Source organism: Rutidosis leptorrhynchoides, chromosome 1, assembly GCF_046630445.1.
Source record: "Rutidosis leptorrhynchoides isolate AG116_Rl617_1_P2 chromosome 1, CSIRO_AGI_Rlap_v1, whole genome shotgun sequence".
Classification (NCBI taxonomy): Eukaryota; Viridiplantae; Streptophyta; class Magnoliopsida; order Asterales; family Asteraceae; genus Rutidosis; species Rutidosis leptorrhynchoides.
Window position 1 is genome coordinate 725,780,903 of NC_092333.1, and position 14,677 is coordinate 725,795,579.

A 14,677-nucleotide genomic window follows, 5' to 3' on the forward strand; every position below is an offset into this window, starting at 1 on the left:
GTTCGTAGTAATAGTTGGATTTGTTAGTGGCAAGTTGTGGGCTTCCGATTTAAAGGGTCCTGGCTACCTGCTGCATCTATTGGCTATTCGAAAAGTGGGAAAAATCAGAAAAGTCTATTAATTTGATAACTTATATAATTTTTATCTTTTATAACTAATAGGATATTCAGTGAATACACCGAGCAAAACGTTCACCGCCTTTCATACGTTCACCACCTGTAACTCGATCAAGACATCTAGCCAATATTGTCGTCGTTGATTTTTCTTTAGAATCGTCATCTAGTCGACCAAGTACTCCAATTCAAATTTTCGATAATCCATTTTTTAAACCCGACCTCACAATTGAGAATCCGGAGGATATTCAAGGACAATTCAGAGATCCTGAACCACTAATCATTCCTCCTGAACTACAAACCGTTAAATCAGAATCCTCTAGTGATTCATATTCAACAATTTCAATTATGGAAGTAACAGAACCTCTAAGTATGGAAGACCGAATGAGAGCCACATGTACGGGCCAAGGTCACGCCATTATTAAGCCAAACATTAATGCGCCAGATTATGAAATCAAAGGACAAATTCTACACATGGTAACTAATCAATGCCAATTTAGTGGTGCGCCGAAGGAAGATCCAAACGAACATCTTTGAATCTTTAATAGGACTTGTACTCTATTCAAAATCATAGAAGTTGAGGATGAACAGATCTATCTCATGTTATTTCCCTGGACTTTAAAGGGAGAAGCCAAAGATTGGTTTGAATCGTTACCTGAAGGGCGATTGATACATGGGATGTTTTAGTTGAAAAATTTCTTAAACAATTCTTTCCGGCATCTAAAGCCGTGAGACTTCAAGTAGAAATTGTTACATTCACGCAAAAGCCAAATGAAACATTATATGAGGCATGGACAAGATTCGAAAAGTTGTTGAGAGGATGTCCTCAACACGGTTTAGACACTTATCAAATAGTACAAATATTCTTCCAAGGTATCTACGTTGCTACACGAAAAGACATCGACATAGCAGCTGGTGGTTCCATTATGAAGAAAACCGCAACAGAAGCTCACAAAATTATTGATAACACAGCCTCCCACTCACATGAGTGGCATCAGGAAAAAGATATTTTTCGTTCATCTAAAGTGGCTAGAGCCGATTCTAGCCATGACTTTAATTCCGTTTCCGCAAAAATAGATGCTTTCGAGAGACGAATGGAAAAGATGAATAAAGATATTCACGCAATACGAATCAGTTGTGAGCAATGCGGTGGACCACATTTAACGAAAGATTGTCACATCGAGCAAACGATGGAACAACGAGAGAATGTTTCCTACATGAACCAAAGGCCGGGAAATAATTATCAAAATAATTATCAACCGCCAAGGCCGAACTTTAATCGAAATCAAAACATTCTTTACAATCCAAATGGACCAAACAATAACTCGTATAACCAACAAGGTCTGAATAACCAACCAACTCAAAACAACACTTTCAATCAACAATGAACTGGTGTGTATAAACCACCACAACAAACCGAAGAGAAAAAGTCAAATCTAGAAGAAATGATGGCAAAGCTAATGGAATCTCAAACACAATTTATTACATCTCTAACCCAAACAAATGAGAGGTTTGATCCGTCATTAAGAACTCAACAAGCTTCCATTTTGAATCTAGAAAAACACGTAGGTACTCTTACTAGCATGATGAGTGAGAGGGAACAAGGAAAGCTACCGAGTAATACTGAAGTAAATCCTCGAAATGAGAATGTTAATATGGTGTCAACAAATTCTGAAAAACCATTATCAGAAGATGGGAAGGTTTTAGATGTGAGTAACAATGAAGAAGTTACAACACCACCACCACCCGAGTATGTAAAGCCAGTGGTGGCACCATACAGACCACCCATCCCGTTTCCAAGAAAAGGAGTTGAGTATGAGAAAGTAATAGGTAATAAAATTTGTGATACCTCTGGAAAGAAGAAGAAGAATAAGAAAGTACAAGAAATAAAAACCGTAAAGATAAACCCGGTGAAGTCAGTTCCACCAAAACCTCCACCCAGGTTGGGTGATCCGGGTAAATTTATTGTTCCTTGTCTACTGAGTGATTGTGTCATGTATGATGCACTAGCAGATTTAGGTGCGAGTAAAAGTGTTATGCCTCTTTTATTATATAAGAGATTAGAAGTAGGTGAGTTAAGTCCAACAGAGATGAGTGTCCGACTCTTTGATCAAACCATTAGGCACCCAGTTGGAATTGCTGACAGCCTACCCGTTCAAATGGGTAATTTAACCTTTCTAGTCGAATTCATTGACATTGACATAGAAGAGGACCCAAACATTCCTCTAATTTTAGGTCGACCATTCTTAGCGTCCACCGGGGCGTTATTTGATGTAAGAGAGGGTAGAATGACACTTAGTGATGATGAAAAATCGATCACCTTTGTGAGTCGAAAGTCTAAATCTCCACCAACCAAAACCGTTGAACCAACAAAAACGATTGGTAAAAATCATATTGATTTACCAACTCCAACGGTAGTGCTTAACAATAATAAAACGCCTAAGTGTGGGGAAGATGAAGCAACACTTAATGATGACCTGATAACAAAGAACCCCTTTGTTGATACGAAATTAAATGACCCCGTTATTAATAGTTCAATGAAGAAACTTATTAAACGGATTCGCGATGCTAGAACCAAGGGGAACTTTAAGTTATATAACCGGTTAGTATCCAATCTATCGCCTAAAGAAAAGACAAAACTAGTTGAATTTGTGGATATTACACAAGAATTCGACCAATGGCTTAAAGCAAAAGTCACAGATATGCAAGTTGATTATGGTCCAAGAGAAATTGACGATGAAGTTAATCACAATTTCGACACCACAGCTACCTAAGTGTGGGGAGATTCAAATGTTCTAAAAAGAAAATACTGTCTAGAGTTAGTTGTTCTGTTCTCGTGTAGTTCCGAGAATGGAATCCGATTGGTCTTTTCCACTAGCAGACACCAAAGAACTAGTTTTCTCCCCCCATTCTGAATTTTTGTTTTGTATGAAATTTATATGCATTTTTAAATTTAATTTTTGTGTGATTTTAAAAAACAAAAATTACTTTATTTCATTAAGGTTAAAAAATGATTTCTAAAATTCATCGTAAGTTGAAGACTAGGTCATGGAACCGAAATTGCTTTACCCGAGGGCGGGGCGAAAAATTTTATTATCATTATTTTTAATTTTATTGATCTAAAGTATACCAAAAAAATTAAAAAATCCAAAAATCTTTGCTTTTAAAACAATCGCTTTAAAAATGACAAATTTTAAATTTTGTCGAGGGACGGACTAGGTAAACATACCGAAACTACCTAAAGTAAAAGGAAACAAAATTTTAAAAAATTATTCATTTAAATTGTTTTAATAAATAAATATTTTATAAAAAAAATAATAAAAATATTATGTATGTTTGTAGTTTATCTTATGTACAAAACAGAGTAAAACAGCGCACTTTCAAAGATTAAGTTCAGTAAAAGCTACTAATTTTGACGATAAGACGCAAAACATATGTGAAATTACAACAAAAGGAATGAACGATGAGGCGCGCCATCTATCATTCGACGACCTTAGTAATTACAAACTGGGTATTTTTAATCACTTTTCTACACTAATCACCCTCATGAATTTATAATTATAGTCCGATTTCATGCAAATGAGGGCATTGCATGATCTCAAGTGTGGGGAAGGGTTATAAATTCTCTCGGGTTTACACTTAGTTTAATTGCCAAATTTTGTGAAAATTTGAAAAATTTTCAACTAAATGAATTCAAAATCATGTTTATACATATTTATGAACGATAAAACTAGGTGTTAATGCCGAAGTTATTGTTACCTCGGAGAGAACATAAATGGAGAAACAACCCAAAAAGCTTGAATTCATTTAAAATGGAATAGAAGAGAATAAAAAGGCAAAGAAAAGAATAAATAAAAGCTAAGTGTGGGAAGAATTTACCAATTTCTTTAAAACGCGTATCACATATTAGGTACAAGATTATTGTAGGTACTTTTGCTTTGGACTAAACTAATCAGTTTTACCTGATTTATTGTAATACCTTTGAAAGAATAGATGGATTTACACGATGAATCAATTCCATCATTAAAAGGAAGTAAAGTCTTCCGAAAAAGACACGCGCTTCTTTATTTAGGTCAGGAAGTTGTCGTCCAGACCAGCTGTAGGTTGACGAAAAATCTAGAAAAGTCATCTCTAAAATCAGCAGGAAATCCACGGACCTCAGCATCAAACAGGGTCGCTAAGTGGTCAGACTTATCCTAACTATGAGAGGATCTGTCTCGTAAAATGGGGAGAGCGCCGTGCAAATTAGCTTGATAAGACTAATGAATCAGACCCCCAGAAAGGATAATCTCCTTAAAGAATAAATATCAGGTTATAAGCCTGATATTACTCAATCCTTGAGATTGACCTTAAATATTGAGAATTACAAACTCATGGAATTCAATGATATCTAAACTCGAGCTTGAACGAGAAAATATTTTGATCAAATTAAAATTGATTTGTTTTCTGAAAACCCATTTTCAATGCGTTCATTACCATTGAACGTAAAATCCTAAGAATTCACCTGGAATTCACTAGATCACCTGAACCAATTCGGGTGTCAACCGTAAGAACGGTGGTTGTATAGCATGGTCGAAGACAGGACCTTGTGCCAGACTGAAAAACTATAGGGTGATCTTTACTATTGCTCCTACAAAGGATAGTAATTGCATCCGACACGTTTTAGACCATGAACATCTGCATGTCATTAGACATTGCCTTAACAGTTGCTTGTTCAACGCTCTCCTTTACAACCGGATGGTAGTTTACCGAAAGGTAATATACGGAGCAAGTATACTGGACGTGTGCTTTCCTAATACAAGGTTAGCAAGTGGGTGGCACAAAACCGCAAGTTTTGAGCTAAAATTTTAAAATCTGAAACCCACAAAACTCACAAAAATATTTTGCAAACACCGGTGAAGGGTTATTCCGGAAAACTTATCTAGGGTAAAAGCTAGAATAAATTTTCAAAAGATCAAATGTTTTCATAAAGATCCAATTTCCTTAAAGGATCTAAATTTTTAATAGTCATGTGGGACTGTAAACCACATCGTTACTATCATTGTTTATACCGCCGTATCAAAATCACTGATGTATAAAGTGTGAGAATAAAAAAGTGATTCGAGTGAAGTGTGATTTTAATTTCTAATTCTGTATTGCTTGAGGACAAGCAACGCTCAAGTGTGGGGATATTTGATAGTGGCACAATATCCTTCCAATATGTAAAGCTTTTAGTTGCAATTGTTCTATTTTTATGTAATATTCATTTAAATAAATAAGTGCGAAGACAAAAGAAGAAAATGACGATTTGAAGACGCAAATGACCAAAAAGCTCAAATGTACAAGATATAATTCAAGTGGTTCAATTTATTGATGAGAAACGTCCAAAAATGATAAGAGTACAAGCCGCAAAATGCAAAGTACAAGATATTATATAGTACGCAAGGACGTTCGAAAAACCGAAACCGGGACATGAACTAACTCTCAACGCGCGACGCAACGGACTAAAAATTACAAGTCAACTATGCACATGAATATAATATAATATATAATTAATTCTTAAAATTATATATATATTATATTATATAATTAAAACTGTCGGCAAACAAGAAAACAAAGTTATGTGAGCTAGATCAGAAGGCCATGCGAAGGCACAAAATCCATGCGATCGCATGGGCATCAGAATCTGGCCACATCTATAAAAGGCGACGAATTCTGCAAGAAATAAACACATATTTTTCTTTCTCCATCTCTCACGTATACATATATATATATATATTATAATTATAATTTTAAATTTAATTTTAATAATAATAAGGGTATGTTAGCGAATGTTGTAAGGGTGTAAGTCGAAATTCTGTCCGTGTAACGCTACGCTATTATTAATCATTGTAAGTTATGTTCCAACATTTTTAAATTAATGTCTCGTAGCTAAGTTATTATTATGCTTATTTAAGCCGAAGTAATCGTGATGTTGGGCTAAATATTAAAATTGGGTAATTGGGCTTTGTACCATAATTGGGGTTTGGACAAAAGAACGACACTTGTGGAAATTACACTATGGGCTATTAATGGGCTTTATATTTGTTTAATTAAATGATAGTTTGTTAATTTAATATAAAGATTTACAATTGGATGTACCTATAAATAACCACATACACTCGATCGGACACGATGGGCGGGATATTTATAAGTACTAATAATCGTTCATTTAACCGGACACGGGAATGGATTAATTGTCAATGGACTTATTAAAACAGGGGTGAATTATATACAAGGAAAATTGGTGTAATTATAGTTTAAGTCCCCAATTAGTTGGAATATTTGACTTCAGATATAAGGATAATTTGACGAGGACACTCGCACTTTATATTTATGACTGATGGACTGTTATGGACAAAAACCAGACGGACATATTGAATAATCCAGGACAAAGGACAATTAACCCATGGTAATAAACTAAAATCAACACGTCAAACATCATGACGTTATTTATCGTCATTTTATTTATCGCACTTATTTATCGTCATTTTATTTCATATTTAATTGCACTTTTATTTATCGCACTTTTATTTATCATCATTTTATTTATTACATTTTTATTTATCGCAATTTCATTATCGTTATTTACTTTACGCTTAAAATTAAGTTATATTTATTTTTAATATTTTACATTAGGTTTTAACTGCGACTTAAGTTTTAAAATCGACAAACCGGTCATTAAACGGTAAAAACCCCCTTTTTATAATAATAATACTACTTATATATATATATATATATATATTTATATTTTTATAAATATAGTTTTTTAAAATATAGCGTTAAGCTTGGCTAAGATCCCTGTGGAACGAACCGGACTTACTAAAAACTACACTACTGTACGATTAGGTACACTGCCTATAAGTGTTGTAGGAAGGTTTAGGTATATCCACTCTATAAATAAATAAATAACTTGTGTAAAATTGTATCATATTTAATAGTATTTTGTAGTAAAAATATAACTATTTTGTACCCCTTCGCTTTAACATCAAGTATTTTTGGCGCCACTGCCGGGGACCCGGTGAAACGCTATATTTTTACGCTATATTCTAAAAAAAAATATATATTAATTTTTAAGCTATTTTTGTAAAAATATAATTTTATATAAGTTTAAAAAAAGTATATTTATCTATCTAAGTGTTTAAATTGAAAAGTTTATATTTTTATTTATTTATTTAAAGTATAAAAGTATTTTAAAAAAAATATATATATAACCTATATATTAATTTTGTAAAACTAATTAAAATCAGGGAAAAAATTTTTTAAGTAATCGGGCCACTACACTGTAGCAGCCCAATATTTGGCCTGAAAATCGGACCCATGCGACCGCATGGCTATTAAACCCTCAACTCATGCGATCGCATGAGCTGAGGTGACAGCTTTGATCATTGGACGTACGAATTAGGGTTAAGGTTTATTAATTATTATTATTTATTAATTAGTAATTAGGGTTTTAATTAAATATTAGTTAGTTTTAGTTTTAATTAATTTGTGTTTTAAGTTTTAATAAGTTTTAAAATTAACACTTTTATAAAATAATAATATAAAAATAATATTTTTATAAAAAAATTGTATTTTTATAACTTTAAGTGTTATTTTTATATCTCGTTTCTTTTTAATCGTTTAATAGTAATTTGTATTTTTTTTATCGTTCGTACTTAGTTTTAAGATTAGTTTTTGCCGTAGTATTTTATTTCTAGATTTTTAGGCTTTGCCGTAAAATCCCTTAAGTGCTTTTTCTTTAGACTAAGATTTAGGCGCTTTAAAATTTTGCGACGCCGTTTTAAAATTTTAGTGCCTTTTAAGTTATTGCCATTTTGGATATAGAATTCCTTTTAAGCTTTAATACCTTTAGACGCAACTTTTAATATTTAATTTTTAGGCTTTTAAGTTTCGACGCTTTACTTTCTCATTATTATTTTTCGACCTTTTATTTTTCGACGTTTTTCGACGCGCCCTTTTTCTTTCTTATTTCTCGACGCTCTAGTTTTTAGGACATAGAATTTTCTATTTCTTCTCTAAAATTTCAAAACGAAAAAATTATTTTAAGTAGTTAAATTAATAGACATCCAAAATTTTCTGGTTCGTAGTAATAGTTGGATTTCTTAGTGGCGAGTTGTGGGCTTCCGATTTAAAGGGTCCTGGCTACCTGCTGCATCTATTGGCTATTCGAAATGTGGGCAAAATCAGAAAAGTCTATTAATTTGATAACTTATATAATTTTTATCTTTTATAACTAATAGGATATTCAGTGAATGCACCGAGCAAAACGTTCACCACCTTTCATACGTTCACCACCTGTAACTCGATCAAGACATCTAGCCAATATTGTCGCCGTTGATTTTTCTTTAGATCGTCATCTAGTCGACCAAGTACTCCAATTCAAATTTTCGATAATCCATTTTTTGAACCCGACCTCACAATTGAGAATCCGGAGGATATTCAAGGACAATTCAGAGATCCTGAACCACTAATCATTCCTTCTGAACTACAAACCATTAAATCAGAATCCTCTAGTGATTCGTATTCAACAATTTCAATTATGGAAGTAATGGAACCTCTAAGTATGGAAGACCGAATGAGAGCCACACGTACGGGCCAAGGTCACGCCATTCTTAAGCCAGACATTAATGCGCCAGATTATGAAATCAAAGGACAAATTCTACACATGGTAACTAATCAATGCCAATTTAGTGGTGCGCCGAAGGAAGATCCAAACGAACATCTTCAAACCTTTAATAGGATTTGTACTCTATTCAAAATCATAGAAGTTAAGGATGAACAGATCTATCTCATGTTATTTCCCTGGACTTTAAAGGGAGAAGCCAAAGATTGGTTAGAATCGTTACCTGAAGGGGCGATTGATACATGGGATGTTTTAGTTGAAAAATTTCTTAAACAATTCTTTCCTGCATCTAAAGCCGTGAGACTTCAAGGAGAAATTGTTACATTCACGCAAAAGCCAAATGAAACATTATATGAGGCATGGACAAGATTCGGAAAGTTGTTGAGAGGATGTCCTCAACACGGTTTAGACACTTATCAAATAGTACAAATATTCTACCAAGGTATCGATGTTGCTACACGAAAAGACATCGACATAGCAGCTGGTGGTTCCATTATGAAGAAAATTGCAACTGAAGCTCACAAAATTATTGATAACACAGCCTCCTACTCACATGAGTGGCATCAGGAAAAAGATATTTTTCGTTCATCTAAAGTGGCTAGAGCCGATTCTAGCCTTGACTTTAATTCCGTTTCCGCAAAAATAGATGCTTTTGAGAGACGAATGGAAAAGATGAATAAAGATATTCACGCAATACGAATCAGTTGTGAGCAATGCGGTGGACCACATTTAACGAAAGATTGTCACATCGAGCAAACGATGGAACAACGAGAGAATGTTTCCTACATGAACCAAAGGCCGGGAAATAATTATCAAAATAATTATCAACCGCCAAGGCCGAACTTTAATCGAAATCAAAACATTCTTTACAATCCAAATGGACCAAACAATAACTCGTATAACTAACAAGGTCCGAATAACCAACCAACTCAAAACAACACTTTCAATCAACAAAGTCAAATCTAGAAGAAATGATGGCAAAGCTAATGGAATCTCAAACACAATTTATTACATCTCAAACACAAACAAATGAGAGGTTTGATCAGTCATTAAGAACTCAACAAGCTTCTATTTTGAATCTAGAAAAACACGTAGGTACTCTTGCTAGCATGATGAGTGAGAGGAAACAAGGAAAGCTACTGAGTAATACTGAAGTAAATCCTCGAAATGAGAATGTTAATATGGTGTCAACAAATTCTGAAAAACCATCATCAGAAGATGGGAAGGTTTTAGATGTGAGTAACAATGAAGAAGTTACAACACCACCACCACCCGAGTATGTAAATCTAGTGGTGGCACCATACAGACCAACCATCCCGTTTCCAAGAAAAGGAGTTGAGTATGAGAAAGTAATAGGTAATAAAGTTTGTGATACCTCTGGAAAGAAGAAGAAGAATAAGAAAGTACGAGAAATAAAAACCGTAAAGATAAACCCGGTGTAGACAATTCCACCAAAACCTCCACCCAGGTTGGGTGATCCGGGTGAATTTATTGTTCCTTGTCTACTTAGTGATTGTGTCATGTATGATGCACTAGCAAATTTAGGTGCGAGTAAAAGTGTTATGCCTCTTTCATTATATAAGAGATTAGGAGTAGGTGAGTTAAGTCCAACAGAGATGAGTGTCCGACTCTTTGATCAAACCATTAGGCACCCAGTTAGAATTGCTGACAGCCTACCCGTTCAAGTGGGTAATTTAACCTTTCTAGTCGAATTCATTGTCATTGACATAGAAGAGGACCCAAACATTCCTCTAATTTTAGGTCGACCATTCTTAGCATCCACCGGGGCGTTATTTGATGTAAGAGAGGGTAGAATGACACTTAGTGATGATGAAAAATCGATCACCTTTGTGAGTCGAAAGTCTAAATCTCCACCAACCAAAATCGTTGAACCAACAAAAACGATTGGTAAAAACCATATTGATTTACCACTGTTCTGTTCTCGTGTAGTTCCGAGAATGGAATCCGATTGGTCTTTTCCACTAGCAGACACTAAAGAACTAGTTTTCTCCCCCCATTCTGAATTTTTGTTTTGTATGAAATTTATATGCATTTTTAAATTTAATTTTTGTGTGATTTTAAAAAACAAAAATTACTTTATTTCATTAAGTTTAAAAAATGATTTCTAAAATTCATCGTAAGTTGAAGACTAGGTCATGGAATCGAAATTGCTTTACCCGAGGGCGGGGCGAAAAATTTTGTTATCATTATTTTTAATTTTATTGATCTAAAGTATACAAAAAAAATTAAAAAACCCAAAAATCTTTGCTTTTAAAACAATCGCTTTAAAAATGACAAATTTTAAATTTTGTCGAGGGACGGACTAGGTAAACATACCGAAACTACCTAAAGTAAAAGGAAACAAAATTTTAAAAAATTATTCATTTAAATTGTTTTAATAAATAAAGATTTTATAAAAAAATAATAAAAATATTATGTATGTTTGTAGTTTATCTTATGTACAAAACAGAGTAAAACAGCGCACTTTCAAAGATTAAGTTCAGCAAAAGCTACTAATTTTGACGATGAGACGCAAAACATATGTGAAATTACAACAAAAAGAATGAACGATGAGGAGCGCCATCTATCATTCGACGACCTTAGTAATTACAAACTGGGTATTTTTAATCACTTTTCTACACTAATCACCCTCATGAATTTATAATTATAGTTCGATTTCATGCAAATGAGGGCATTGCATGATCTCAAGTGTGGGGAAGGGTTATAAATTGTCTCGGGTTTACACTTAGTTTAATTGCCAAATTTTGTGAAAATTTGAAAAAATTTCAACTAAATGAATTCAAAATCATGTTTATACATATTTATGAACGATAAAACTAGGTGTTAATGCCGAAATTATTGTTACCTCAGAGAGAACATAAATGGAGAAACAACCCAAAAAGCTTGAATTCATTTAAAATGGAATAGAAGAGAATAAAAAGGCAAAGAAAAGAATAAATAAAAGCTAAGTGTGGGAAGAATTTACCAATTTCTTTAAAACGCATATCACATATTTGGTACAAGATTATTGTAGGTACTTTTGCTTTGGACTAAACTAATCAGTTTTACTCGATTTATTGTAATACCTTTGAAAGAATAGATGGATCTACACGATGAATCAATTCCATCATTAAAAGGAAGTAAAGTCTTCTGAAAAAGACACGCGCTTCTTGATTTAGGTCAGGAAGTTGTCATCCAGACCAGCTGTAGGTTGACGAAAAATCTAGAAAAGTCATCTCTAAAATCAGCAGGAAATCCACGGACCTCAGCATCAAACAGGGTCGCTAAGTGGTCAGACTTATCCTAACTATGAGAGGATCTGTCTCGTAAAATGGGGAGGGCGCCGTGCAAATTAGCTTGATAAGACTAATGAATCAGACCCCCAGAAAGGATAATCTCCTTAAAGATTAAAAATCAGCTTATAAGCCTGATATTACTCAATCCTTGAGATTGACCTTAAAGATTGAGAATTACAAACTCATGGAATTCAATGATATCTAAACTCGAGCTTGAACGGGAAAATATTTTGATCAAATTAAAATCGATTTGTTTTCTAAAAACCCATTTTCAATCCGTTCATTACCATTGAACGTAAAATCCTAAGAATTCACCTGGAATTCATTAGGTCACCTGAACTAATTCGGGTGTCAACCGTAAGAACGGTGGTTGCATAGCATGGTCGAAGACAGGACCTTGTGCCAGACCAAAAAACTATAGGGTGATCTTTACTATTGCTCCTACAAAGGATAGTAATTGCATCCGACACGTTTTAGACCATGAACATCTGCATGTCATTAGACATTGCCTTAACAGTTGCTTGTTCAACGCTCTCCTTTACAACCGGATGGTAGTTTACCGAAAGGTAATATACGGAGCAAGTATACTGGACGTGTGCTTTCCTAATACAAGGTTAGCAAGTGGGTGACACAAAACTGCAAGTTTTGAGCTAAAATTTTAAAATCTGAAACCCACAAAACCCACAAAAATATTTTGCAAACACCGGTGAAGGGTTATTCCGGAAAACTTATCTAGGGTAAAAGCTAGAATAAATTTTCAAAAGATCAAATGTTTTCATAAAGATCCAATTTCCTTAAAGGATCTAAATTTTTAATAGTCATGTGGGACTGTAAACCACATCGTTACTATCATTGTTTATACCGCCGTATCAAAATCACTGATGTATAAAGTGTGAGAATAAAAAAGTGATTCGAGTGAAGTGTGATTTTAATTTCAAATTCTGTATTGCTTGAGGACAAGCAACGCTCAAGTGTGTGGATATTTGATAGTGCTCCAAATGAACATATATTTAGGCACAATATCCTTCCAATATGTAAAGCTTTTAGTTGCAATTGTTCTATTTTTATGTAATATTCGTTTAAATAAATAAGTGAGAAGACAAAAGAAGAAAACAACGATTTGAAGACGCAAATGACCAAAAAGCTCAAATGTACAAGATATAATTCAAGTGGTTCAATTTATTGATGAGAAACATCCGAAAATGATAAGAGTACAAGCCGCAAAATGCAAAGTACAAGATATTAAATAGTACGCAAGGACGTTCAAAAAACCGGAACCGGGACATGAACCAACTCTCAATGCGCGACGCAACGGACTAAAAATTACAAGTTAACTATGCACATGAATATAATATAATATATAATTAATTCTTAAAATTATATATATATATATATATTATATTATATAATTAAAACCGTCGGTAAACAAGAAAACAAAGTTATGTGAGCTGGATCAGAAGGCCATGCGATCGCATGGCCAGAAGGCACAAAATCCATGCAATCGTATGGGCATCAGAATCTGGCCACATCTATAAAAGGCGACGAATTCTGCAAGAAATAAACACATCTTTTTCTTTCTCCATCTCTCACGTATATATATATATATATATATATATATATATATATATATATATATATATATATATATATATTATAATTTTAATTTTAATTTTAATAATAATAAGGGTATGTTAGCGAATGTTGTAAGGGTGTAAGTCGAAATTCTGTCTGTGTAACGCTACGCTATTATTAATCATTGTAAGTTATGTTCAACCTTTTTAAATTAATGTCTCGTAGCTAAGTTATTATTATGCTTATTTAAGCCGAAGTAATCGTAATGTTGGGCTAGATATTAAAATTGGGTAATTGGGCTTTGTACCATAATTGGGGTTTGGACAAAAGAACGACACTTGTGGAAATTAGACTATGGGCTATTAATGGGCTTTATATTTGTTTAATTAAATGATAGTTTGTTAATTTAATATAAAGATTTACAATTGGACGTACCTATAAATAACCACATACACTCGATCGGACACGATGGGCGGGATATTTATAAGTACTAATAATCGTTTATTTAACCGGACACGGGAATGGATTAATAGTCAATGAACTTATTAAAACAGGGATGAATTATATACAATGAAAATTGGTGTAATTATAGTTTAAGTCCCCAATTAGTTGGAATATTTGACTTCGGATATAAGGATAATTTGACGAGGACACTCGCACTTTATATTTATGACTGATGGACTGTTATGGACAAAAACCAGACGGACATATTGAATAATCCAGGACAAAGGACAATTAACCCATGGTAATAAACTAAAATCAACACGTCAAACATCATGATTACGAAAGTTTAAATAAGCATAATTCCTTTATTTCATATTTAATTGCACTTTTAATTATCGCACTTTTATTTATCGTTATTTTATTTATTGCATTTTTATTTATCGCAATTTCATTATCGTTATTTACTTTACGCTTAAAATTAAGTTATATTTATTTTTAATATTTTACATTAGGTTTTAACTACGACTTAAGTTTTAAAATCGACAAACCGGTCATTAAACGGTAAAACCCCCCTTTTTATAATAATAATACTACTTATATATATATAT

At 33.3% G+C, this 14,677-nt stretch overlaps 2 non-coding genes across 2 annotated transcripts; both read right to left on the reverse strand.

The window, feature by feature from the left end:
- Positions 1–844: 844 nt before the first annotated feature.
- On the reverse strand, positions 845–951 carry LOC139886827 (small nucleolar RNA R71). Its single transcript, XR_011772689.1, has one exon. It is a non-coding gene; the product is annotated as a small nucleolar RNA R71 (small nucleolar RNA).
- An 8,106-nt stretch (positions 952–9,057) lies between these two features.
- On the reverse strand, positions 9,058–9,164 carry LOC139887025 (small nucleolar RNA R71). The gene has a single exon (XR_011772878.1). It is a non-coding gene; the product is annotated as a small nucleolar RNA R71 (small nucleolar RNA).
- Between the last annotated feature and the right edge of the window lie 5,513 nt (positions 9,165–14,677).